We start from the raw sequence: 26635 nt of genomic DNA on the forward strand, positions 1-26635 counted from the left end.
TAATGTCCGTTTGACGTCAACAGTGTGTAACATTTTACTTTTTTTGAATAGGACAATGTTCCTCTCCAATAATTTTTAGATTAGTTACAATAAGCTTACGCTGCAAGAGAATTCGCTTGTATTTTTCAATATGTGGTCTGTTGTCGGTTTGAAGGCCTTCCATAACATCGGCAACGTAGTGCAACTCCACCGAGGGCTGTCTGGAGTAGGGTGGAGATAGCAATGTGAAAGTTGCGAGCTGTCGAAGACGATCTTCATATTCCTAATGCGATTAGGACATCGTATACTCTTGACGACGTTTAGCACCTGTGCAGTCAGTCACCCAATTTCAGAATTCATTTTGAGTAATCCTGCTAAATTCCCAAAATATTGTCTTTTTATATTGATGAGTAATATGGATAGTCGTCACGTTCATGTGCCGTCTACAACGCAAATTTAATGTTACTATCCTGGGAACTAACCTGCAATACGTTTTGTATTTCATAATCGGAACTATCTGCATTAACCGTCATCAGAGCAATGTCAGGGAACAGAATGCAGCAGTGCCTTGCTACCTACTTGAGGACCTGCTTGAGTCGTGTTCTAAGGAAAGGGTAGTTGCTGGTTCACATTATATTACACTAGCGAGAAGTACCGACTTTTCCTTTTCTCTGCAAACATCCAGAACTAAATTCAGTAACTAAATGCTAAGAATATATTTGCATTGTGCCAACTCAAAGATCAATAGATATGGATATAGATATAGATACAGATTTTTATATTTAAAGCCATTCTCGTTCTGCGTTGGAATAAACATCATTCATTATTTGCTTGTTCTTGTTACGATTGTTATTGTCATTCTCTCACTCGCAAGAGTTTTCGCATTCCTATTTGGTATCGATGCACATGAAGAGTGGCTATGAAAGAAGGGAATACTGAATGTTACGTCTTGCAGAATACACTCACTTACTTCGGCTCCTCGTGATCTACGCTACAGGAGAAGTGAGATACATAAAGTTGACAGTGTGAGGACAGACCTGGTAGCACAACTGTGCAACTACACAGTGTTACCAGATAAAATGGTGCTGCGGAATCGAAAGTGTAGTACGGACTTTGCCACAGTAGCAGACAGCTGGTAATTTAGGACCATGACCGTGGATTACACTTTGGTCAGTGCTGGTTAGAGTGCTGCAACTGTAAATGGAAGGCTTTGTTTGATAGTCTTATGCTGATGCTGTCTGAATAAATTATGCCATTGGATACAAAGCGGTTTAGTTTTGAGACCTAACCCACGAGGGGGGAAGGCACAGTGGTCTGCTTCAGGAATTCCAAGCAATAAAACACAAAAAACAACCCAGGAAGGGAGACATGCATTTGGAATCTGTTCATCGTTACGGGGTCAAACAAGAGGGTAACATTACTGAAACAATGATCGGGCTACTTAGTATATAATAGAGCATACAGATTTCAAGGAGGAAACGTATGAAGACGCAGACTTCCTCGTTATCAATATGTGCGGCATATCTTTCGTGTTAACGAAAGTAAATTCCCGCTTTACCTCTTCTTACGTGTCAAATGAAATGAATGCCATGAGGAATAGAATATTTGTTGACTGCGTCTCTTCTTGCTTCCATCCTTACCAACATATTTCTTCATTCTCGTGGTAATCATGACATTCTATGTGTATGCTGCAAAAGATTGCAAGTGGACAAATTCGACATCGAGGTGCAAAGCGTTATATTCAATTCGAATAAGCTTCCGGTGTATTTTTACTTCGTTTGTATTTTTAGATGATTATGAACGTTACGGAAAATTATCTCACATGCTTTATGTTGAATGAGAAACATTGAATGATCCATTTTGCTTTCCCTACGTTGAAATGATATAATGTCGGCGTCAACAGCCTTCTTCCACGCCGGAAGCTGAAACTTGTATGATTCTGGATTAACGATAATTGAAGCGACGTCAGAAACCATCAGGGGAGAACGCCGCATAAAAACCAAACGTGCGCGCGCGTCTCCACTCTGATGAACCGTATCGGAGAATCACGGCAAGCATTTCGCTGAAGAGCTGCCTCGTCAGAGAGCCTAGAAATGGCAGCGTCGTAGCAAGTATTTGTCAACACTCTGATAGTGCATTTACTTCCGGGTGTAGGTCGGCGTTACCTCGCTAAATTCACTTGACATTCGTTTTCCACATCGAAGACTCGTACGATATAATCCACTGCAAGATGACACAATTAGAAAGTATATTTAATTTCTGGACTCCAAGAACGGCGTTCTTCACATAAGTAACACCTGTTTGTGTGTGCATTCGGGAGGACGACGGTGCAATCCCGCGCCCGGCCATCCTGATTTAGGTTTTCAATGATTTCCCTAAATCGCTTCAGGCAAATGCCGGGATGGTTCCTTAGGAAGGGCACGGCCGATTTCCTTCCCCATCCTTCCCTAATCCGAGCTTGTGCTCCGTCTCTAATGACATCGTTGTCGACGGGACGTTAAAACAGTAATCTCCACCTCCTCTGTTCGTGTGTTTAAGGTTGCGTTTTGAGGCTCAGGCAACATCGCAGTGACTATATTCCGCCTCTGGCCGCCAGTGTGTCGTTAGCTCAGAGGTTCCCTTGTGCGTTGCAGTGCTTGTACTACAAGACATAGCAGTTCGAATCACGGTAGAAGCCGCTGACTACAACCTTTTATTTTCCATTTTAATTAATGGAGTTGCGAACTGCTAGTAAAAATTTCTTAAGCGAAATCTGAAGAATGCCTTTAAACATCAATCTTCGTCCGATTTCGACTTAGTAAATTAAGTTACTATCATGGATTTCTGCTTTGCAAATTCCAAGGTGCTTCACTGTAAAATAGACCCTGAAAAGATTCAAACCGACTGTCAACGATATAAATTTGAGCTTTGTTCGTCATATAGGTCTAACATGTCAGAAGGTTGTTTATGAAGTGCACATGTTCATTAATATAGTTCCCTTCTTCTAAATTTTTGCAATAGCATTTAACTGTAGACGTTTTCTAACACCGGCGTTAGCAATTCCTTTCCGTTCTCTGAAACCTTCAAAACGACAAATTTTTTTGATTTAAATCTGATGACCTTAACTATCACTTCCGATCAACAATAAATACTTCATGAACCCATACATGGAACTCCAAATGTGCAGTGTTCCTGCACTGCTACAGAGCATGCATTGCAAGGTATTCACACAGTTTATCGCATAGACTTACCATAAGGAATGAAACAAGAACTGTAATACACTTTACACCACAGACGCTCACTCTGGCTTGACGAAAACATCCAAACATTGACCAAAAGTTGCACAAATAATTGAGTTTGAAAGGAAAAGAAACGAGGTATGAAGCATTTATAAATTCATCGAATGTAGTGAGGTGGTTTAATTTCGTCCCAGTCTATAAAATTAATTTCGGGCCATACTCAGCTCTTGCCGATTAATGTAATATAATACGCGCCTACTAATCAGGGCGTCTGTCTCCGTTGCTTTTGAGCGTGAATGGAAATTGTAGAAATTTTCTGTGGAGCAACATTTAATAATAAAGCGTTTTAAATCATCAAAAGCGATGAGCGGTAGCAGGCGCTTTCGATAAAGAACGGGGGAGTGCAGCGCCGCTGCTGTCGCCACGGCCGCTGCCAGTAGCCAGCAAATGGATCCCGGAGCTTTGCCGCATACGGCGTCCAGAGGAGGACAGTCTGCAGGAAATCTGCCGCAAAATCGTTACTGGATAACATTTTGATATCGGTGTGTCACAAAGCGAAATAGATTGAATCTGCGCTACCATTACATTCACGTCTTCAGCATTCAGACAGAAGAGGCTATAAAAATATTTAATGCCAGCTGCTCTCGATCCACTGACATTATGAACAGAAACAACGCACGCTACCGCTATACCACAGGCGTAATCAACCTAGAGTTTCTCTATCATGGGACAAGTTTTCCTCCAGGAAGTGCCGCAGTCTACAGTGTTGCCAGATTGTGCAGATAACCGGACTTAGAGAATTAGCGAGTTGGCCAGTTTTTTTGTCCCATGTCGCGATCGGCGCGGACTTAGCCTCTGAAGCGGCCGGCCGCCGGTCAAGTTTTATGTCAAAGAGTGTACGTATAAGCAACAACAGTGGGATATTTAATTTCCCAAGTATCTCTGAGTTTTAGATCCGTGACTAGCCGCTTCAACTCGTTACAGCAATTAAAATTGGGAGTCTGATCTTTTTTATTGAGTACACAGTTAAAATCGCCGCCAATTAAAAGTTCTGGCGGGTTTTTCCGTAATAGATATATTATTTCTTCTCTAAAAAAATGTGCCCTTTCCGGTCTATTGGAGGTCCCTGACGGGGCATACAGGTTAATAATAGTAACGTCAAAAACGTTAATTCCTATTGCTCTGCCCGAGTCCAGTCTCTCGACATCAGTTACAGGGATCCCTTCCCGGATTAAAATTGCTGTCCCCACCTTTGTTTCGAGGGAGATGTTTAGTATTTCTACATAGCCTGCAACTTTAAGGTCAGGCATCACGACTTCTTGCAGCAAAGCAATGTCAGTTCCTGATTCGTAAAGGAAATCCTTGAGAGCAGCAATCTTCGGTTCTGACTTAATCCTGTTAATGTTTATAGTTGTTATTGTGTATGCCTGGCACATGTAGCTTCCTTATGAAAATAAGGACAAAAAATCCCTACTGTCAGAGAAAAGTAACAATTACTCCTGGAGGTAATAGAAGAAAAATAAGAAAGAAAAAAAAACTATACTAAAAACAGTCAACTACGAATTTGGCATATTGGTAATTCCGTTGTCACCGAAATTGTGCAGGAACATGGTGGCATTTAGCAGTATCATTTCTCGAGTGAGACTTGGCTGTGTCAGTTCAATGACGGATTCTTTACCAGGTCAGACTTATCTTTACAGTGGGGTTTTGCACCATCAAGTTTCTTTGAGTTTTTTTCGGGGGATACTTCAGAAATTATTTCATATGATACGTTTTTGGCTTTCACATCCTCTTTTCCGAGTTTTTGTTTATCGGCGTTACGAGATGCTTTGAGGTTCGGTTGAGGTTTTATCCTGCGTCTTTGAACCTCTGCAGTGGCAGTGTGTGACCGCGAGTGATCCGCATCTTGCGCCGATTGGGCGGAGGTGGCCTCGACACAGTCCTGTTTGTTAAAGTCTAGTTCCAGTTTCAGTTCCTTCCGCGACCTCTATCGGTGCAACGGGAAGGGAGTGCGGTGGGTCTGTAGATTCGCAGGGCTGAGTCCGATCCATCGCTTTCTGTTCCTCAGAACTCGACTCCTGTGTCGCCGTGATCGGAGCCAGTGTTTTCGCGTCCATGTGTTCTAACGCTGTGGCAGCAGCAGCTGGCGGCGGGAGGGCCTCTGCTGCTGGCGTCACTGCCACATGTTTACTGTCTACGTCCTCACCCGCACCCTCACTGCATTGCTTTTGTTTACGGTTGGACTGCGATGTATCATCGTCTGAACAGTCTTCAGTTGTGTCTAAAGGTCTCTTTTTAGTTTGAAGATCGCATTCGTGGGTAGAAGAACTGCGATCGGTAATTACATGCAAGGGAGGAAAATCAGCGACATTTACGGCAGGTACATCAGAAGTACTAGCTCCATCATTACTGGCCGGGGGGGGGGGGGGGGGGTTAATGAATGTTAGGCAGGACATCATTAAGCGTTAGACGCTGACGCTGCGTAAGGCTATTTTTAAGGACATAGACACGGCGAGGACAGTCTTGACGGAAATGACCCGTTTCATTACAAATATTACATGTCTGGACCTGCCCTGAATATACGATATGCGCTTTATGACCAGCAATAGAAAGAAAAGATGGTATATTAGCTTTAACTTCCATTTCTACTGATCGTATGCCATTGAAACACTGTAATTTATACAATTTGGACCACCTTTCGTTGACAATGGACTGGATCTCCCCGTATTTCGAAAGCGCCTCTTTAATCAGCTGATTATCTACTTCAATAGGAATATTTAGCACTCTTACAGTTTTATACGTGATATCCGCTCTCCAAATCGAAACACTACTTTTAGACCCATCTCTATGCACAAAGTCAGCAACACTACCCCACCTCAACAACAGCTTCTCAACATCCACAGGATTAAAAAATTTGACAAAGACACAGTATTTGTTAGCATCTAATTGGGTGGTATGTACGGAATCAGAACTTACTCCAATTACGTCGGTCAACCAGTCATGGATTTCCAAAGCTGTAGGTTGCACTGCACGTGTTCCCTTCTCGAAAGAGAAAACCAGGGTATTCTTCCGGACAATTCCAGCCATTTTTCTTCAGTTACGAGGAGATCCCGGTAATAAACCGAAATTCCTCCAAAGCACGACCGTTATCACGGACGAAAACACACAGAAACTTTGCACAATAACACCAGACACGTACAAACACAGAAATTCACAAACGGCAACAAACTAAAGCTCAGGACTTGGCGTCACCACTGACGTACACGGAGCAGCAGCGGACACGTCCTAACGCGCGGACAGCTAGAGCCGGAGCCTGTTCGTTACGGCTAAGCGCTGCACATGACTGACGCCTCCGTTCTTGGTATCACCATGCAGAGCTGCTGCTCACCCAGCGTTCTCCCTGGCTGTTGCGGTTTGATTGTTTTTATCGATGTCTTCTACTATAGCATCTTCTAGAATCGGACGGAGTTGGTAGCCGATGCCCTTGCTTACGCAGGAAAAATCTGTTGCTACTACGGGTTTCCAGGTAGCACAGCAGCAGAGCCTTCGTTTCCGTGGTGTAGCGGTTATCACGTCTGCTTTACACGCAGAAGGTCCCCGGTTCGATCTTGGGCGGAAGCAAGACCTTTTTAAACCCGTTTTCGGATTCCATTTCCGAGAGAACGTCACGTCTGCGTATGCAGGAATAATAAATGTCGTGTGCTACACGGATATCGCGTCATTTTACTGTCAAATGCTCTTGCTTCCATAGTGCACCGGTATTCAGTAACTCAGAACGCTCGTAGCTCCATTCTGGCCGGCAAAATTTATAATCCATTTCTTCAGGACTACTTCAAGTGCGCTTCATACTGGCTTTCCAGAGCTTACTGCACTCGCCTTGTCACAGCTCTGTTGAAGTGTGAAGGTAACGAAGTGATTGCTTTTGATGACATCATTTGCAATAGCGCTTGCGCGAATTGACGGTACCTCGTACGGAAAGCAAGAGTAGCTGATGCTACTGAGGACTCGGCCGCGAGCAATTCCGACGACTTCTTGGGCTCTTATTCGTGATGGCATTCAGACAGGCAACGGTGCTGTCGATTGTTGCATACAAATGAGAAATACCTGCATTGTGCGTTTCCGCAAAGTGATTTTTACGCCAAAGTTGCGATCGTCCTACAAGTTGTGTCAGATGTGGAGCGCAGAGCGTAGCAGTTTCCGTGGTGTAGCGGTTATCACGTCTGCCTAACACGCAGAAGGTCCCCAGTTCGATTCCGGGCGGAAACACTTTTTCGTCGCACTCAACAAGACACTTGCTACAATCTCTACTGTGACCATTTAAATCAATTTCAAACGTCCCACCACCAGGGTGCAGATGGCTCAAATGATACATGAAACTCTTTCAGAATCGGCCACTTGGTTTTTGTGCTTACCTGGAGGGCTGGGAATGCGCGGAACAGCCGCCGGCATGCCGGTAGTTGCCAAACGTTTGCACAAAACAAAAGGGCTCGTCCGGGATTTGAACCCGGGACCTCCTGCACCCGAAGCGGGAATCATAACCCTAGACCAACGAGCCTGTTCGTTACGGCTAAGCGCTGCACATGAGTGACGCCTCCGTTCTTGGTATCACCATGCAGTGCTGCTGCTCACCCAGCGTTCTCCCTGGCTGTTGCGGTTTGATTGTTTTTATCGATGTCTTCTACTATAGCATCTTCTAGAATCGGACGGAGCTCGTAGCCGATGCCCTTGCTTACGCAGGAAAAATCTGTTGCTACTACGGGTTTCCAGGTAGCACAGCAGCAGAGCCGTCGTTTCCGTGGTGTAGCGGTTATCACGTCTGCTTTACACGCAGAAGGTCCCCGGTTCGATCTTGGGCGGAAGCACGGCTTTTTTAAACCCGTTTCCGGATTCCATTTCCGTGAGAACGTCACGTCTGCGTATGCAGGGATAATAAATGTCGTGTGCTACACGGATATCGCGTCATTTTACTGTCAAATGCTCTTGCTCCCATAGTGCACCGGTATTCAGTAACTCAGAACGCTCGTAGCTCCATTCTGGCCGGCAAAATGTATAATCCATTTCTTCAGGACTACTTCAAGTGCGCTTCATACTGGCTTTCCAGAGCTTACTGCACTCGCCTTGTCACAGCTCTGTTGAAGTGTGAAGGTAACGAAGTGATTGCTTTTGATGACATCATTTGCAATAGCGACTGCGCGAATTGACGGTACCTCGTACGGAAAGCAAGAGTAGCTGATGCTACTGAGGACTCGGCCGCGAGCAATTCCGACGACTTCTTGGGCTCTTATTCGTGATGGCATTCAGACAGGCAACGGTGCTGTCGATTGTTGCATACAAATGAGAAATACCTGCATTGTGCGTTTCCGCAAAGTGATTTTTACGCCAAAGTTGCGATCGTCCTACAAGTTGTGTCAGATGTGGAGCGCAGAGCGTAGCAGTTTCCGTGGTGTAGCGGTTATCACGTCTGCCTAACACGCACAAGGTCCCCAGTTCGATTCCGGGCGGAAACACTTTTTCGTCGCACTCAACAAGACACTTGCTACAATCTCTACTGTAACCATTTAAATCAATTTCAAACGTCCCACCACCAGGCTGCAGATGGCTCAAATGATACATGAAACTCTTTCAGAATCGGCCACTTGGTTTTTGTGCTTACCTGGAGGGCTGGGAATGCGCGGAACAGCCGCCGGCGTGCCGGTAGTTGCCACACGTTTGTACAAAACGCAAGGGCTCGTCCGGGATTTGAACCCGGGACCTCCTGCACCCGAAGCAGGAATCATACCCCCTTTTTTTTCTTTTTTCTTTTTTGGGTCTCCTTCCTCCCCTTCAACCCATCCTTTACGCTCGCCAAGTGTTGCCTTCTCGGCCCGGCTTCTCCGCCTTTAAGAATGAATGTAACTTGATGATGTGGAAACGCGCTTCTTCTGAACGACGAACGAAGTATGCCCCTTCTGTTGCCTTTGTTTGCAACATGGCTTGAATAAAAATAAATGTAATTTCCATTGAGAAGGCAGTCTCATAATTGTTGTGGAAATGTAACTGCATCTGTAAATTTCGTTCTCCGTGCGTGGAAAAACGGAAAGAAGTAAACTCATTATTCCTGATAAGTATAATTTCCTTTTTCAGAAGGTAATGAAGTAAAATAGGCTTCTTCTGCTTGATTTTACACTTAATTAACATAAATGTGTCTTCTTGTGAAAGGAAAAAGAAAGAAAGGCAGAAACTAAATAAATGGTGTATACCAGTTTCATCACTGTTTCCCCGAAACCAAAGTAATAGTTACACATAGGCTTAATTGGTCTATACCGATGATCTTCTCTGACTACATTCTGTTGGAAATCGTCCTCCTGCTACTTGAAGTACAAACTTTAACCAAAAATCATTCGTCTAATATACGAAATGCTTGGATGTGCAATGTAAATTACGCATTTCTATTGGTTACAGGATTGTTTTAGTTAAAAAGTTTGCGTAATTTTCTTTGTATTTTTTAGTACACATCAACTTGTGGTGCTCAGTTGTAAGGTATACCCAGAAGTCCTCCCTATTGCTTGATTCTTTTGTTAGGACGTAATGCATCGTTTGGCCTTTCAACCAGTTAATTGCATTTCGTTTTGTTTTAGGGTAAGGTATACCGTCAGGGGTTAAAAATTCAGCAGGCGTAACGGCGTTGGGCGTAGTTCTGCTGACGCTCGCTATCTTTTGTCTTATGTAGAGCCATATTTCTTTTACCCTGTCACACAGCAATCTATGCTCTTCGGTATCTGGTATTTTACATAATGGACACAGCGGTGACTCGGCCAATCGAATAGAGTGAAGTTTAGAGTTCGTCGTAATTTTTCTGTTTACAGCAAAGTACCAGGTCGATTTGACATACGTTGGCAAGTTCCGGCAGTGAATATTTTCCCATATTGTTTCCCTGTTATAACAAGGATACTTTTGTTCTACGTCGTTTCTGGGTTTGTCTTTCATCAAGTTATTATAAAGTTCTTTTACTTTCATGATGTCTTTCCCAGGAATCCTTGCCTGTATATAGCTGTATTCTACGAAAAAGTATTTCAAGTGGTATAGTCCGTTGGGTATGTGTTGGACATTTATAGGTGCACTGACGTCAGCAGGAGCTATTTCGTTTAACAAATGTGCAGCAAGGGTACCACTTGGCTCTTTCCATTGTTTGTATGTGGTAGCAAGGTATAAGGCTTGCGCTTTTTTGCTGACATCGGTAAGATTTAACCCACCACATTTCGTAGGGAGCATCAGGATGTCATATTTGACTTTGAAAATACGTCCGCGGCTCACAAAGTGTCCTAGTGCAGATGCGATGCTTTTCAACAAAGTCGCAGGTGGTGGCAGAACTTGTGCTACATAATTGACTTTGGATGTGATGTATACATTTGCCACTGTTACTTTTTGAAGTTCATCGAGTTTCCTAATACTATGTGCTTGTACAGAGGCGCGTATGCTGTTAAGTAATTTTCGATAATTCGCAGCAATAGTGTGCTTGATATTTCTTTTAAAATCTATGCCGAAACATTTCATGGTTACAAGCTCGCGTAACAGATCCTGCGTTTGCGTCCCAATTCCACGGCCGATGTTGAAAATCCCCGACTTTGTTCTATTAAGTTTTGCACCAGATGCCTGTTCATATTTTGTTACTATTCGTAGTGCGCTCTGTACTTCAGCGCCATTCACGACTAGGAAGCCAACATCATCAGCGTATGCCTTGCACACGATCTTTTCTCCATCTTTTCTCCATCGGAACTTCAACTGTTTCCGTAGATTGGCGGGACTCTTGTAAGTCGTCAGCTATGACGGCACTGACGTCCATCGGAATTTCAGTGTTTGGAGAATTTGTATTTGCACACGATTCAGGGGCTGAGGAGACAATCGGCCGTTCGCGTGCCACGGCGGCGTAGGTTCCTGGCAGTGTTGTCATCGCCGGTGGCCTGGCGGCCTCGCCAGCCGGCAGCTGTGCAACGCACCGCTGTATACATTCTGCGCGAACGTGCCCAGGCTTGTTACAGGCGGCACAGGTTCGCGGTTGGTCGTCATAAATTACAATCCCTCTATATCCGCAGACATTGATGTACGACGGGATGTGCTTTTGTAACTCTACACGAAGCTGCCGTACGCCATTTAGTACTGGGAATTTATGCGCGCTTGACCATTTCTCGGCAAAGTTGCTGAGCACTTTCCCAAAAGGTGAAATTACAGCATTAATTTGGTCTGTTGTAATCTCAAAGGGTAACTCGAAGATTCGAATCGTGCGAATGCCAAAACCAGCATGTGCATCGGTGACTTCACCAACGTTTCCATCTGAGTGCTTAAATTTCATGACACCTCCGGAAGACTCAACTATTTTCTCGCACAACTCGGAACTACGCATTTTAACAAACACGACACAAGCTACAATCGACAGGTGGATCCCAATTACATCATTAAAGGAAAGCTTCACATCTTCTTCTAACAAATTTTCTACTTCAAACGACTTGGGTCTGGCATATCGAGGATCAAAAGTAAGTTTCAACGTATCTTTTCGACTTGGTTGAGCCATCACTGCATGCTACTCATTACGTCTCGAAGCGTTCTATAACAGAGTTTTAAGCCGCAGCAAGCGCAAGACTTACCACGCGGAAGCACAGACGGCGCAGCGCACACCACACTACGTCCTACCTCCACGCCGTCCGCCGGCGAACTCAGCAATCATACCCCTAGACCAACGAGCCTGTTCGTTACGGCTAAGCGCTGCACATGACTCACGCCTCCGTTCTTGGTATCACCATGCAGAGCTGCTGCTCACCCAGCGTTCTCCCTGGCTGTTGCGGTTTGATTGTTTTTATCGATGTCTTCTACTATAGCATCTTCTAGAATCGGACGGAGTTGGTAGCCGATGCCCTTGCTTACGCAGGAAAAATCTGTTGCTACTACGGGTTTCCAGGTAGCACAGCAGCAGAGCCGTCGTTTCCGTGGTGTAGCGGTTATCACGTCTGCTTTACACGCAGAAGGTCCCCTGTTCGATCCCGGACGGAAGCACGACTTTTTTTAAACCCGTTTTCGGATTCTATTTCCGAGAGAACGTCACGTCTGCGTATGCAGGGATAATAAATGTCGTGTGCTACACGGATATCGCGTCATTTTACTGTCAAATGCTCTTGCTCCCATAGTGCACCGGTATTCAGTAACTCAGAACGCTCGTAGCTCCATTCTGGCCGGCAAAATGTATAATCCATTTCTTCAGGACTACTTCAAGTGCGCTTCATACTGGCTTTCCAGAGCTTACTGCACTCGCCTTGTCACAGCTCTGTTGAAGTGTGAAGGTAACGAAGTGATTGCTTTTGATGACATCATTTGCAATAGCGACTGCGCGAATTGACGGTACCTCGTACGGAAAGCAAGAGTAGCTGATGCTACTGAGGACTCGGCCGCGAGCAATTCCGACGACTTCTTGGGCTCTTATTCGTGATGGCATTCAGACAGGCAACGGTGCTGTCGATTGTTGCATACAAATGAGAAATACCTGCATTGTGCGTTTCCGCAAAGTGATTTTTACGCCAAAGTTGCGATCGTCCTACAAGTTGTGTCAGATGTGGAGCTCAGAGCGTAGCAGTTTCCGTGGTGTAGCAGTTATCACGTCTGCCTAACACGCGGGTCGGCTCTCAGCCGTGGCAGCGTGCGGACGGCCCCGCGCGCCGGCCAGTGCTCCGCTGCAGGCGTTGTTTACTTCCGCGTCGTAGCTTTAAGGCTTGTGTCCGTCCACCGTGAACAACATTTCGAGCGCTTACCGCCGTGCGACCCTTAAAGTTTCCTTCCCAGCTGAACATGCGCGACCTCGTGCACATGAAGTTGAAACGTTCATACGTGAAGAAGTTTGTTTAGATCCTAACTACGTTATCGGAATCCATTTTTCGATCACGAGTAGTGTCGTTCATATTAAAATGACAAACACCGAGGTGTGTGAAGATGTTATTCGCCGCCATGCCAATGGACTTAAGTTCAAATACTCTGATGGTCACGTCGGAGCTGTAACACTTGAACTCGCAGAGTACGGTCAACGCACGATTAGGGTGTTTGAACTACCTTTTGAAGTGCCGAAGGACGAAGTTGTCTCTGCGTTACAACCATACGGTAACGTCATCAGTTACGTAGAGGAAAAATGGCAAACCTTCACGACCTACCATGTCCTTAATGGTGTGCGTCAGGTCAAAATTGAACTGAAAAAGCATATACCATCATACCTGACCATTGGCGGGGTGCGAGCCATTGTCATGTACGACGGCCAACCCCGAACATGTGCGGGTTGTGGACAGGACAAGAAGGCCACGTAAGATCCGCCTGCATGCGACGCCGCCTGATCCAGACGCCGGTCGGCGAGGAAGCGTCCCCAGCGGTGATGACTCAGATCCCCGTCACATACGCCAAGGTTGCCCAGGAAGATACCACGTCTACACAGAGTCTTCCTGCTCCGTTGACGTCGTCTGATCCGGTAGATGCAACCGCTCCTGAGATTCCTTCTGAGGTGCCCCAGACGCCAGATCCTGACCTGCCGAATCCTCTCAGCACTGTGACTGAAAATGCTACTGAGATGGACGTTGATCCGGGAGTGGTACCTACTTCTGCTTTCCTTCAGACTGGTCCGGAGTCCGACGAAAGCCACCCGCAATCGGACACTGAACGACCTGTTCGAAAACAAGGGTCGACACGAAAGAGAAAGAAACGTAGCCGTACACCCCCTGATGAATCCATTCTACGGATGGATACCAGGGATGCAGACCCGAAGATGGACGACAAACCGCTCTTTGATGAAAAAAAGTCTGATGCGAAAGACCCGCCACAGGCGACCACTGGCGACGAACACCCCTCCGTACTGGCGCCGTCGCCCCCACAGGTCGACGTTGAAGAGAGCCTATCCGATGAGACGGAAACTACGTCTCCTCTCCACGTGGATGATGTGCACAGCCGATGCCCTACCGCAGTATCAGTCTCCTGGGCAGATGACGTGGAGATCGAAGGGACTGGGGTGGACGCTGCTCATGATGGGGCACCCCCATCGGTTGCGCCCGCGCCCGCAAACTCTCCACAATAGCAGCCTCTTCAGCGGACCGGCAAGATCGACGACCTCTCGCTCCTGAAGAAGAAGCCCCACCTGTGCCTGTGGGACTCCAACACCAGCATTATCGTGTCGCAACGATTAACCTCGCGACCATTCGTGCGCCCCACAAACTGGCGCTGCTCCGCGATATGATTTATGATGCGGACATAGATATTGCGCTTTTTCAGGAAGTGCATGTCGCCGATTTTTCACCACCACATGGCTTCACGGTGCATCTTTCTCCCGCTTCGGACACCGGTAGTGGTGTTGCCATCATCTTACGCGAAGGTCTTCCTGCCGAAGATGTCCTATACCTCCCCAGCGGCAGAGGTATGGCCCTTACTCTCCTTGGTGTACGCATCAACATTTATGCGCCGTCGGGCTCCAGCTACCGTCGTGAACGCAATGCCTTCTTCGCGAATGAAGTTACACCCCTTTTTATGGGACCACACGATGACTGGGTCATGGGTGGAGACTTCAACTGCACCCAGCGACCTCAGGATCAATTGCCGCGTCACTCACCATGCGCAGCACTGGAAACAGTCGTCACGCGGCTACAATTTGTCGACACGTGGAGACATGTTCACGGTGATCTTTTGGGCTATACGTACTACACTGCGCACTCCTCTAGCCGACTGGATCGCATCTACATCTCGCGATCCCTAATTCAACACACTCGACAGGCCGAAATCTGGCCTGTTGCTTTCTCAGACCATGAGGCTTACTTCTGTGATGTTGTTCTCACAAGACAGGCAGTATGGCACGGACGTGGTTTATGGAAACTGAACACGGCACTTCTTAATTCACCTGACTGTCGACTTCAAATAGAAGACGCTTGGATCACATGTAATAGACGCCGACCCACGTATCCGTCTACCATATCCTGGTGGATCCAGTGTGCAAAACCTGCTCTTCGAAAAACTTTAATCCGGTATGGCAAAGATGTTGTCGCCTGGAGGAAGAGCACTATGGACTTTTACTACAGGATCCTACGAGAATGCTCCACGATGCCAGCCTCCCCTGAGCGCCATACAAGGATGAACCAAGCTAAGGCCCAAATCTCCAATCTCATGCGACGGCATTTGGAAGGTGCGATAGTACGATCTCGTACTGCTGATCGCATGCCTCATGAACATCCGTCGATGTACCATATCATCCAAGAACGACAACATCGACGCCGAAAATTGATTCACGTCCTAACGGATCAAGAAGGGCGTCGCTACGTAACCCAATCTGAAATAGGGAATGTGCTTCACGCCCACTACCGGCAGCTCTACGCCACAATTCCACATTCCCCAGAGTTGATCGAGGAAGTCTCACAGCTCAACTTCGGTGGTATCCCAGAAGATGCGGCGATTGACTTGATGTCAGAGGTGACTGATGAGGAAGTCCGCGATGCGATCCGGACAGGAACCATCAATCGCTCCCCAGGACCCGACGGTCTTCCCCTCGAATTTTATCGCACCTTCCGTGATTTGTTAGAGTCCACCTTCACCTCAGCTCTTTAAACGTACGTAAGTCACAAGTTATGTTCATTGGCACGGGACTTCCCGTGGAGTGCGTTGCACCTCTCACCTCCGTTGATACCATTCGTTGTTTGGGAATAGATTTTTCATCTGATCTCCGGCGTTCAGCCACCATCAACTGCCGACGCCTACTTTTAATGATCAGAGCAGGTCTTATGGACCATCGCCTTCGATCCTTAGATATTCTCCAACGAGCTCGGTATGTCAATACATATATTGCATCCCGAGTTCCCCATGTAGCACAAGTTCTACCTTTCCCACTTACTGTGGCTCGTCGCATGTTGGCAGCGATGGCATCTTTCGTCAGCTTTGGGCTGTTGTTCAATGTTAACTATGCAACCCTTACTCTTCCACGTTAACGAGGTGGGATAGGTCTGTTTCACGTGCCAGATAGAGCTCGCGCCCTGTTTGTCAGCTCCCAGATGACGGTATGGACACGTTGCCCAACGAGCCTCACTGGTCTCCTCCTGTCGGCATACTCGCCGGTCTCACTGTCAGCCCCAGTGATGATCTCGGATGTTCCGGCCCAGTTCCATTATATACGGTACTTCTTTCTGGAACTCAGTTATCTACGCCTCACCTTACCAAGACAGCTTTTACTCAAGACAAAGGCAGTATACAATGTCCACCAATTAGGTCGTCCACCTAACCCGATTGAACAAAAGTTCCCCCAGGTTGACTGGCGTCATGTATGGCGCGCGGTGTTCGCCTGTTACCTTGACACGAATGTTCAATCTGTCTGGTACCTAACTGTCAATGGTAAGCACATCAACCAATTTCGCCTTCATCGTATCCACCTCGCCCAATCACCTCTATGCTCCACGTGTGGAGTGCCAGACAATGACGAACATCGGTTTGTTTGCGGACCGGCGGCGGAGGTTTGGCACTTGGTTCGACGTATTGTGGCTTTTCTAACGCGGGACATTCGCGGACATGCCATTCACTACTTATTTGGACACACTGTAGACTCTGTACTCGATTTTTGGACATACCTCAATGACCGTCATTATGTCGTTGTCCGTCACCCAAAATACAGACAATTTTTCTCGAACTTCCTTGGGAGTGCTTTCCACGAGCCGCCTCGCAGCTGGAATGTGTTAAGCTAAGAGAGAAGAAGGTTTCCTGTTTGAACCAATGAACATTTCTGAACAACTGAACGGAACACATCAATTTCGAGAAGACGTGACTCAACATATTACCAGCGGGGTGCAGAAGGCCTCTGATCACTTACGCCACACACACACACACACACACACACACACACACACACACAAAAATAAAAAATAAAAAAAAAAACAAAATTCGGAAAAAGGAAGATTTTGTTTTGTTTGTAAAGATAGCCCTAACCTTGATTTCCCATATTTCCCCTGGTATATAGGCAGCTCTCTGGGGTAGGTTTAGTCAGGAGCCAACGCCTGAAGTGGCCTAGATTTTTTTTTTTTTTGTTATAGGAAGAAAAGTGGCGGTGGCACTTGTTTTTTTTTAGTTCCACTTTATTAAAGGGTTTTCAAAAAAAAAATAGCGTAACGGCCTAGGTAACTGCCTAGGATTCGGAGAACCCGGGTTCGAATCTCGAAGAAACCTACTGGGTGTTTTTATTTTCGTTTGTATAAAAAAAAAACAAAAAAAGGTGCAAAATTTTTAATTTCTGTATTTGATAAAAAAAAAAGCACGCAGAAGGTCCCCAGTTCGATTCCGGGCGGAAACACTTTTTCGTCGCACTCAACAAGACACTTGCTACAATCTCTACTGTGACCATTTAAATCAATTTCAAACGTCCCACCACCAGGGTGCAGATGGCTCAAATGATACATGAAACTCTTTCAGAATCGGCCACTTGGTTTTTGTGCTTACCTGGAGGGCTGGGAATGCGCGGAACAGCCGCCGGCATGCCGGTAGTTGCCACACGTTTGCACAAAACGCAAGGGCTCTTCCGGGATTTGAACCCGGGACCTCCTGCGCCCGAACCAGGAATCATACCCCGTTTTTTTTTTTTTTCTAAATCTCATTTGGTCGCTTTTGTTCGTTGCATCTGCTCGGGGCGGACGTCGTAAGACATCCGTTTTTTAAGTTTGTTGTTGATCGATTAACTCAGTTTTTTTATTACAGAGGGCAGCTAACCCTCTGACCGAACACGCTGAGCTACCGTGCCGATGGCAAAATTTATAATCCATTTCTTCAGGACTACTTCAAGTGCGCTTCATACTGGCTTTCCAGAGCTTACTGCACTCGCCTTGTCACAGCTCTGTTGAAGTGTGAAGGTAACTAATACTGAGAAACTCTTATCTACGCTCAGTCTTGTATCCCACCCTTTGGTTGTCGTCGTCGCTAATCAGATGAAGGTAGACTGCTCCACGATTGAGCTTCGTCTCCACTCACGGTGCACATGTCCTGCAAAGACATCCTTTCTGTTCCGTTGCATGCAAGATTACTGTCGGCTCTTCTACAGCAATCGACCTATGTAATATACTGGTGTCAGATTCTTGCCATACCAAACGGTCCCTTCATGACCGTAGTGCTACACAAAGCGTGCTGCGGCAGGCATTTCTTCTTCATTGCAGAGCTGCAATCGTGGGTGAGCTCCACCTACTCTTCCGCACGGTCAAAACGGCAGGGCTCGTCCGGGATTTGAACCCGGGATCTCCTGCACCCAAAGCAGGAATCATACCCCTAGACCAACGAGCCAACTGCTGGTAGCGATGAAGGTCATCCCAAGCAGTCCAGCTCCGAGGAACACAAACTTTCATGTAAATTCGCGCTCTGCAGATGAACAGACGGTGGTGTTTCACTTTCGTCATGTGGTTCTCAGTGTCAAGGGAAGGCAAATGCAATAAACAAAAGAACATCGGGAATCCGAAACACCAACTCATAACGAAAAGATTGCGGAATAGACTGCAAGCAAAACCTCCAGAAGACGACTCCTGAAGGCGTCGGTGCCGTAAGAATTATTCCGTGCAGCAACGATCATCTAGGAAGTGTGTCGCTCCACCACACAACTTTTTTGATATTGTTTTACCTAAATTTCCATTACCTGTTCGTTACAAGAATGCCGTGTGGCTTTCACCCGGTCTGCTTCGTCCAGCAGCGATAGTAGTAAGTAAATAGACCACAGTATCATTAAAAGTAGGTCAGACACAAAAATAGGAGTTGCGTGTAGGTCATGTTATTCTGCTTTCAAATGCATTTGTCTGGCTGGGAGTAGTGGCGTACTCCTGTAATCCATGCGTCCGGGAGGCCGTTGTTGTGGGAGAGATCTAGGAACAACTACAGTTTCGGCCGTTTCATCAGCTCAGGAACGACCGCGATGTTCTCATCGAGCTCTGCAGATTGACCAGATTGCAGTGCGGAATTTTCGGCTAGTGGTGGCTCGGGGTTAAGAGAAGTCGAGAGCTGTGAGCAAAACTACATCGGGAAACCGAAACGGACGACTCATAACGAAAAGACTGCAAGATGTACTGCGAAAGCAAAACTTCGAGAAGACGAACTCTGAAGCCGTAGCTGCCTTAACAATCATTCCGTGCAGCAACGATAATCTGGGAAGAGCGAGGAGTGGGTACCGCTCGACCACACAACAAATTTTATATAATGTTCTACTTATTCTACATTTGCGTTTCCAGATCATCACTAAAATACTGTGTGATTTACACGTGGTTTGCTTCTTCCAAACACGATATTAAGAAGTACATCGACTACAGCGTCATTAAGGGTCGTGGGTCCAGGCGCCGGCGCGCCAGCGGTGGCCTGTCGAGGCCTCCATGTAGAGCTACCGCTGAGCCCAGGCTCCCTGCTGCTAACGAAGTGATTGCTTTTGATGACATCATTTGCAATAGCGACTGCGCGAATTGACGGTACCTCGTACGGAAAGCAAGAGTAGCTGATGCTACTGAGGACTCGGCCGCGAGCAATTCCGACGACTTGTTGGGCTCTTATTCGTGATGGCATTCAGACAGGCAACGGTGCTGTCGATTGTTGCATACAAATGAGAAATACCTGCATTGTGCGTTTCCGCAAAGTGATTTTTACGCCAAAGTTGCGATCGTCCTACAAGTTGTGTCAGATGTGGAGCTCAGAGCGAAGCAGTTTCCGTAGTGTAGCTACCGCTGAGCCCAGTCTCCTTGCCGCTAACGAAGTGATTGCTTTTGATGACATCATTTGCAATAGCGACTGCGCGAATTGACGGTACCTCGTACGGAAAGCAAGAGTAGCTGATGCTACTGAGGACTCGGCCGCGAGCAATTCCGACGACTTGTTGGGCTCTTATTCGTGATGGCATTCAGACAGGCAACGGTGCTGTCGATTGTTGCATACAAATGAGAAATACCTGCATTGTGCGTTTCCGCAAAGTGATTTTTACGCCAAAGTTGCGATCGTCCTACAAGTTGTGTCAGATGTGGAGCTCAGAGCGAAGCAGTTTCCGTAGTGTAGCTACCGCTGAGCCCAGTCTCCTTGCCGCTAACGAAGTGATTGCTTTTGATGACATCATTTGCAATAGCGACTGCGCGAATTGACGGTACCTCGTACGGAAAGCAAGAGTAGCTGATGCTACTGAGGACTCGGCCGCGAGCAATTCCGACGACTTCTTGGGCTCTTATTCGTGATGGCATTCAGACAGGCAACGGTGCTGTCGATTGTTGCATACAAATGAGAAATACCTGCATTGTGCGTTTCCGCAAAGTGATTTTTACGCCAAAGTTGCGATCGTCCTACAAGTTGTGTCAGATGTGGAGCTCAGAGCGAAGCAGTTTCCGTAGTGTAGCTACCGCTGAGCCCAGTCTCCTTGCCGCTAACGAAGTGATTGCTTTTGATGACATCATTTGCAATAGCGACTGCGCGAATTGACGGTACCTCGTACGGAAAGCAAGAGTAGCTGATGCTACTGAGGACTCGGCCGCGAGCAATTCCGACGACTTCTTGGGCTCTTATTCGTGATGGCATTCAGACAGGCAACGGTGCTGTCGATTGTTGCATACAAATGAGAAATACCTGCATTGTGCGTTTCCGCAAAGTGATTTTTACGCCAAAGTTGCGATCGTCCTACAAGTTGTGTCAGATGTGGAGCTCAGAGCGAAGCAGTTTCCGTAGTGTAGCTACCGCTGAGCCCAGTCTCCTTGCCGCTAACGAAGTGATTGCTTTTGATGACATCATTTGCAATAGCGACTGCGCGAATTGACGGTACCTCGTACGGAAAGCAAGAGTAGCTGATGCTACTGAGGACTCGGCCGCGAGCATTTCCGACGACTTGTTGGGCTCTTATTCGTGATGGCATTCAGACAGGCAACGGTGCTGTCGATTGTTGCATACAAATGAGAAATACCTGCATTGTGCGTTTCCGCAAAGTGATTTTTACGCCAAAGTTGCGATCGTCCTACAAGTTGTGTCAGATGTGGAGCTCAGAGCGAAGCAGTTTCCGTAGTGTAGCTACCGCTGAGCCCAGTCTCCTTGCCGCTAACGAAGTGATTGCTTTTGATGACATCATTTGCAATAGCGACTGCGCGAATTGACGGTACCTCGTACGGAAAGCAAGAGTAGCTGATGCTACTGAGGACTCGGCCGCGAGCAATTCCGACGACTTGTTGGGCTCTTATTCGTGATGGCATTCAGACAGGCAACGGTGCTGTCGATTGTTGCATACAAATGAGAAATACCTGCTCATTTGTCGATTGTTGCATACAAATGAGAAATACCTGCATTGTGTCTGGCGTGAGGTCAGTCGCTTGACGGCGCGTTTCGGCACGGGCCCGCCCGTTGTCGGCGCGCCGTAAGGCACGGGGGCTCGCACTGGGGCGTATCGCTTTCCAGTCGGGTGTGCCGCGGCAGTCCTCACAGGGGAAGTGATGCGTCTCTCATAGCCTCTCCTTCCCAAGCAGCTCTTTCCGCCTTCCCGTGGTGCCAGACGTTAAGCTCGGCATTTTGCCTTGCGACGAAAGGGAGAGCTGCGACCCAACCCGATGCGAAAGCGAAGGGTGCGTGGCACAGGGGGAGCTGTGTCGAGGGACCGAACATCAGTCCCTTTCTGTTTGCAGGGCACAGACCAGCAGGTGCTCTGCGTGCCGGCGACCTCGTTTGTCGGCGTGGGATCACGGCGCGAATCGGCAAGGGTGCTTCGCCGCGCCCCTGGGCAACCGGGGCGTGTTCTGCCAAACCCAGGAGGTGGTGACATCGCCTGGGCTAGGTTAGATGGGCCCAGACCGCTGAACGACTGGGGGACCGACCCACCACCTGAGTAGGAGTGGGTCCTTGGCCTTCTGGTGGAAGCTCGGACAAGTAGGCGGCGAAGGGCGAGGGGTGCATCCGCCTCTCCGGAGTGCGGGGTGCAGTTGCCGAGGAGCGTCGTATGAAATCATCGACGACGGGGCCATCGATGGGGACCAGTGCGCTGGCGACGGCGCGCTGAACCCGGCAGCTCTGGAGTGCCCTTGACCTGGGGGCGAGGTCGGTGGGCGAGCTGCAGAAGTCCCCCCCCCATGCCAGAGGAGCCGGTCCGGGGCAAGAGACGGGCTCCCACTTCCTTTCATCACTCGTTCATAATGGCCACAACAGAAACGAGTGATACTAGTGCGCCTTCGAGAGCTTCTCTTGCGCCTGATCCCTCTCCACAGGACGAGGCGGGACAGGCAGTAGAGGATTACACAGTTATGCAGAGGCACTCTCAAATTACGCTGCTCCTGGAACAGAGTATTAAAAATGGCAAGATTAGTCAGGCAGCAATCTTGCAAATAAAAAATGAATTGGCTGCATGGGCAATTGCTCATGCTAAACTGGAAGGACGAGTAGAGGAGCTAGAGAGAGAAAACACACGGATGAGACAACAGCAACAACCGAGCAAGACCTGGGCGGCAGTGGCAGCACAAGCCCCCAGACAAAACAACACAAAAGAGGCTATTGACAGGGTCACAAGAAAACAGGAAACGGCAGTCTTCCTTAGGACCCTACCTGGCAAAGACACAAGTGTAAAAAGAATCCAGGAGCTTCTGACCACAACTATAGACCCAGTAAAAGACAAAATAAAGATTAAACGAGTCAAACCCAGCCGCAACTCGGTGATTGTGGAGGTTGCGTCTGAAGAGGACAAGAATAAACTACTCGAAAATCCTAAATTAAATGCAGTAGTTAAATGCGAACCCCCCAAAAAGAGGAACCCCCTAATCATAATGTATGACGTTCCCACTGTAATGACTAATGAAGAGGTGACTGAGGCAATCAGAAAACAAAATTTTGAACATATAAATGAAAAAGAATTTCAAGACAATTTTAAACTAAGATTTAAAACGGGTCCTCGGGATCGTGATGTTGTACATCACGTTGCCGAGGTCTCCGCAACAATGTGGAAGAAAATAACGGTACTGGGCAGACTATACGTGGGATTCCACGCCATAAATACCAAAGATTATATTGTGGTACCTCGTTGTCACAACTGCGGCGACTTGGACCACATTCTGAGGCACTGCACCAGGGGGTCGGCCTGCTCCAACTGCGGTGACAATGGACACACAAGGAAAGACTGTAAGGCCACAGGTGTATGCATCCCATGCAAGAGTCGTGGCAAGAAGTCTTGTGGAGCCACAGGACGAAACTGTCCTACCTACAGGATGCTCGAACAGAGGTTGATTTCTCGCATTGATTATGGCTAAAAAAGGCATACCATCCAGGATGCCAAAGCATAAATCCCCGAGCAAAAGGAGGAGGGATGCTATGAGAGCAAGCAGATTCAGAAATTTCTTGAAGTCGCTCATCAGCGCCGACCTACCAACAGTCGATAAATCCATACAAACCGAGTCCCCCACCAGGGTCATCGGCATTCAAACCAAGCTCCCCTCAGAGGTTAGAGCACCCTCCTCCCAATGCCGGGACACGCTGCCGATTAAAAACCCACAACGGCAAGAGCATCCTGTGGTAGTGACAGATAAATCCGCAAAACCTGTCCAAGAAAGCACGATAACGAGCTCCACTGCCTACTCTAACACCAAAGACAGCACGGTGGTTAGTTTGCCACCTGTGGACCCGGTGAGGGTGTACACAAATCTGGAGTACACCATGCAACTAACTAGACTGGAGCAGCCGACTACCCTGACCACTGCCTTACGACATGTGGTCCGAGTAGGACATAAGTACGGACGAAGGGTAACCTTCTCGGTGATGGAGGCTGTGGACAGAATACAATTAAAGTCGGTGAACCTCCCCACTGATTTCGGAGCACTGCGGGACTTACTCCAAAAAGCGTTTGAAAGACGAGGAGAAAATTTTGACCTAAATGACTTTTACCATCAATCAGTAGCAAACGGACGACTGGCATATGATTGGAACAAAAACTGGCCGCATGACCACACACATACTTACTTCCCATGACGACCAAAATAAAAATAGGACAACTCAACACTCATAACAGTCGACTAGTGATGCAGGAGCTCCGAAAGGAAGTGGTGGAAAAGAGACTGGATGTACTCTGTTTACAGGAGCCATACTCTCTGGCTGGAAAAGTCGCGTTCACTGCTGCAACATGGCAAACTGTTAGCAGTGGGGACATCCCCAGAGCGGCCATTCTGATAACTAACGCTGCACTGCGTGCTACACCATTGTCACAGTTCTCCAACAGCCACTGCAACGTCGTGGAGATACAATCTCCTGCGGGAATTGTAATCATCATTAACATGTATTTTCAGTACGGAGACAGAATTGAGCAACACATAGGTCATCTTGTGAGAGTGGTCACGGCGTTGCGGGGGCGCAAAATCATCATAACTGCTGACATTAACGCCAAATCTCCCCTATGGTACAGTGGCACAAGGGACGAAAACGGCGCAAAAGCTGAAGAAATGATAATGGCTCTACAACTAGTGGTGGCAAACAGACCAGGTAATCCTCCAACCTACGTAGCTGGAGGAGGACAGGGCACCAACATTGACGTGACCCTGCTCACTCCAAACGCAGTGAACATACTCCAAGAATGGAGAGTGGAAGATAATGCCACCACTAGCGATCACAATTTAATCACCTTTATTATTGGAGACAGTGAGTGCCGCTGGGCCATGGGGTGGGAGGTGCAAAGGAATTTTAGAAAAACAGATTGGGAACGCCTAGCCAGAGAGTACAACATTCCTCCATCACCAGAGGGAGACGAACGACAGGACTTCAACGTGGACGACAGAGCTGAAGAACTGGTACACGCAATAACAAGGGCGATTAAGGCGGCCGTACCAACCAGGAGGAGAGCCGTGGCGGCCACACCGGCACCATGGTCAGCCGAATTGCAACAACTACGTCAGTCTGTTAGGAGACTGAGGAAGCACTACCAGCGCAGTGTCGTCTGGTGGGAAAAACAAAGATGGCTGCAGCTATACCGGGAGGCAAAAGACAACTTCCAAAAAGAATTACATAAGACCAGAATTACTAGTTGGGAGAAGTTCGTTACCGATCAGCTGGCCCTCGACCCTTGGGGTGTGCCATATAGATTAGTAAGGGAAAAGATTCGCTCCCCAACAATGATATCATCGCTCAGGCACGGGGACGGGATGACGGAATCCTGGCAGGAGACTGCTAAGGTCCTCCTCCAGTCGCTGTTGCCTGACGATGACAGAAATGACGACACCGAAGAACAGCGACAACTACGTAATGAAGACCTTCGTAGATACGCCAACGACATAGCGGTCCTCCCCATCTCTGAGGAGGAAGTTGCTGCTCATATCAAGTCCTTAAAGAAAGGAAAAGCCCCCGGGCCAGACGGCATTGTGGCGGAGGTAGTGCAGTTCTTAGCCCCACAGCTAACCATACCACTCACAAAAATCTTTAACGAATGCCTCAGGCAAGGGAAATTCCCAAAAATATGGAAAGCTGCAAACGTGGTGATTATAAAGAAAGGCCCCGATAAAGATCCCACAGAGGCCAAATCCTATAGGCCCATCTGCCTGCTGGATGGCTTCGGGAAAATCTTTGAAAAGCTATTAGCAGAAAGACTGAATGCTCACCGCATGCTGCGCGGGATGAGCGACAGGCAATTCGGTTTTAGGTCGGGGCGATCGGCATCTGATGCCATCGCCCTGGCAGCCGAGGTCTGTGGCTCAGCCCCGTGCAAGTATGTTGTCGGCATCATGGTGGATATCAGTGGCGCCTTCGACAACCTGTGGTGGCCTTCGCTCTTCTCCTGCCTTCGGGAGAAGGAGTGCCCAGGGCTGCTATATGGGTGTCTGAGGAGCTATTGTGAAGATCGGGAGGTACAGCTATCATCCGCTAGCGGGAACATCCGAAAAACTATCACTAAGGGTTGCCCCCAGGGCTCCGTGTTGGGTCCCCTATTTTGGGACATCCACATGGAGCCTCTTCTGGATAGCCTGCAACAGAGCGAAGATGTGCTAGAGGTGATAGCTTATGCTGACGACCTCCTCCTGCTGGTCGGCGGCCGAAGTCGCGAGGACTTAGAACCGAAAATCGAGGGAGCAATAAACAAATTACAACTATGGTGCCAAAAGACCAAAATGACTATATCACCATCCAAGTCGACCTATCTACTACTTAAAGGACAGCTGATAAGAAACCCGACTGTGAGAATTGACGGCACGCCCGTTCTTCGGAGACGAGAAACGCGCTACTTAGGAATCATCATCGACGAAAGGTGGAACTTTGCAAGGCACATAGAAACCGTAACCCAGAAAGCACTACAATTACTAAATAATCTAATCTCCATAGGACACAAAAGATTCCACCTCCCGCCTCATTTAATCAAACTTTACCATAATAGCATACTGACGTCAATAGTGGGTTACGGGTCGGGAGTCTGGGCTCACAGGCTCACGAGGGTGGCGCCTGCTGTGACGGTGAGAAGAGTACAAAGGAAT

General features: G+C 47.7%; 7 non-coding genes across 7 annotated transcripts; 5 read left to right on the top strand and 2 right to left on the bottom strand.

Annotated features, from left to right (window-relative positions):
- Positions 1-6745: 6745 nt before the first annotated feature.
- Trnav-uac (transfer RNA valine (anticodon UAC)) lies at positions 6746-6818 on the top strand. Its single transcript has one exon. It is a non-coding gene; the product is annotated as a tRNA-Val (tRNA).
- Positions 6819-7390: 572 nt separating this feature from the next.
- On the top strand, positions 7391-7463 carry Trnav-aac (transfer RNA valine (anticodon AAC)). Its single transcript has one exon. It is a non-coding gene; the product is annotated as a tRNA-Val (tRNA).
- Positions 7464-7680: 217 nt separating this feature from the next.
- Positions 7681-7752, bottom strand: Trnap-cgg (transfer RNA proline (anticodon CGG)). The gene has a single exon. It is a non-coding gene; the product is annotated as a tRNA-Pro (tRNA).
- Positions 7753-7986: 234 nt separating this feature from the next.
- On the top strand, positions 7987-8059 carry Trnav-uac (transfer RNA valine (anticodon UAC)). The gene has a single exon. It is a non-coding gene; the product is annotated as a tRNA-Val (tRNA).
- Positions 8060-8631: 572 nt separating this feature from the next.
- On the top strand, positions 8632-8704 carry Trnav-aac (transfer RNA valine (anticodon AAC)). Its single transcript has one exon. It is a non-coding gene; the product is annotated as a tRNA-Val (tRNA).
- A 3447-nt stretch (positions 8705-12151) lies between these two features.
- Positions 12152-12224, top strand: Trnav-uac (transfer RNA valine (anticodon UAC)). The gene has a single exon. It is a non-coding gene; the product is annotated as a tRNA-Val (tRNA).
- A 6195-nt stretch (positions 12225-18419) lies between these two features.
- On the bottom strand, positions 18420-18491 carry Trnap-ugg (transfer RNA proline (anticodon UGG)). Its single transcript has one exon. It is a non-coding gene; the product is annotated as a tRNA-Pro (tRNA).
- Positions 18492-26635: the final 8144 nt, after the last annotated feature.

Source organism: Schistocerca nitens, chromosome 2 (genome assembly GCF_023898315.1).
Source record: "Schistocerca nitens isolate TAMUIC-IGC-003100 chromosome 2, iqSchNite1.1, whole genome shotgun sequence".
Classification (NCBI taxonomy): domain Eukaryota; kingdom Metazoa; phylum Arthropoda; class Insecta; order Orthoptera; family Acrididae; genus Schistocerca; species Schistocerca nitens.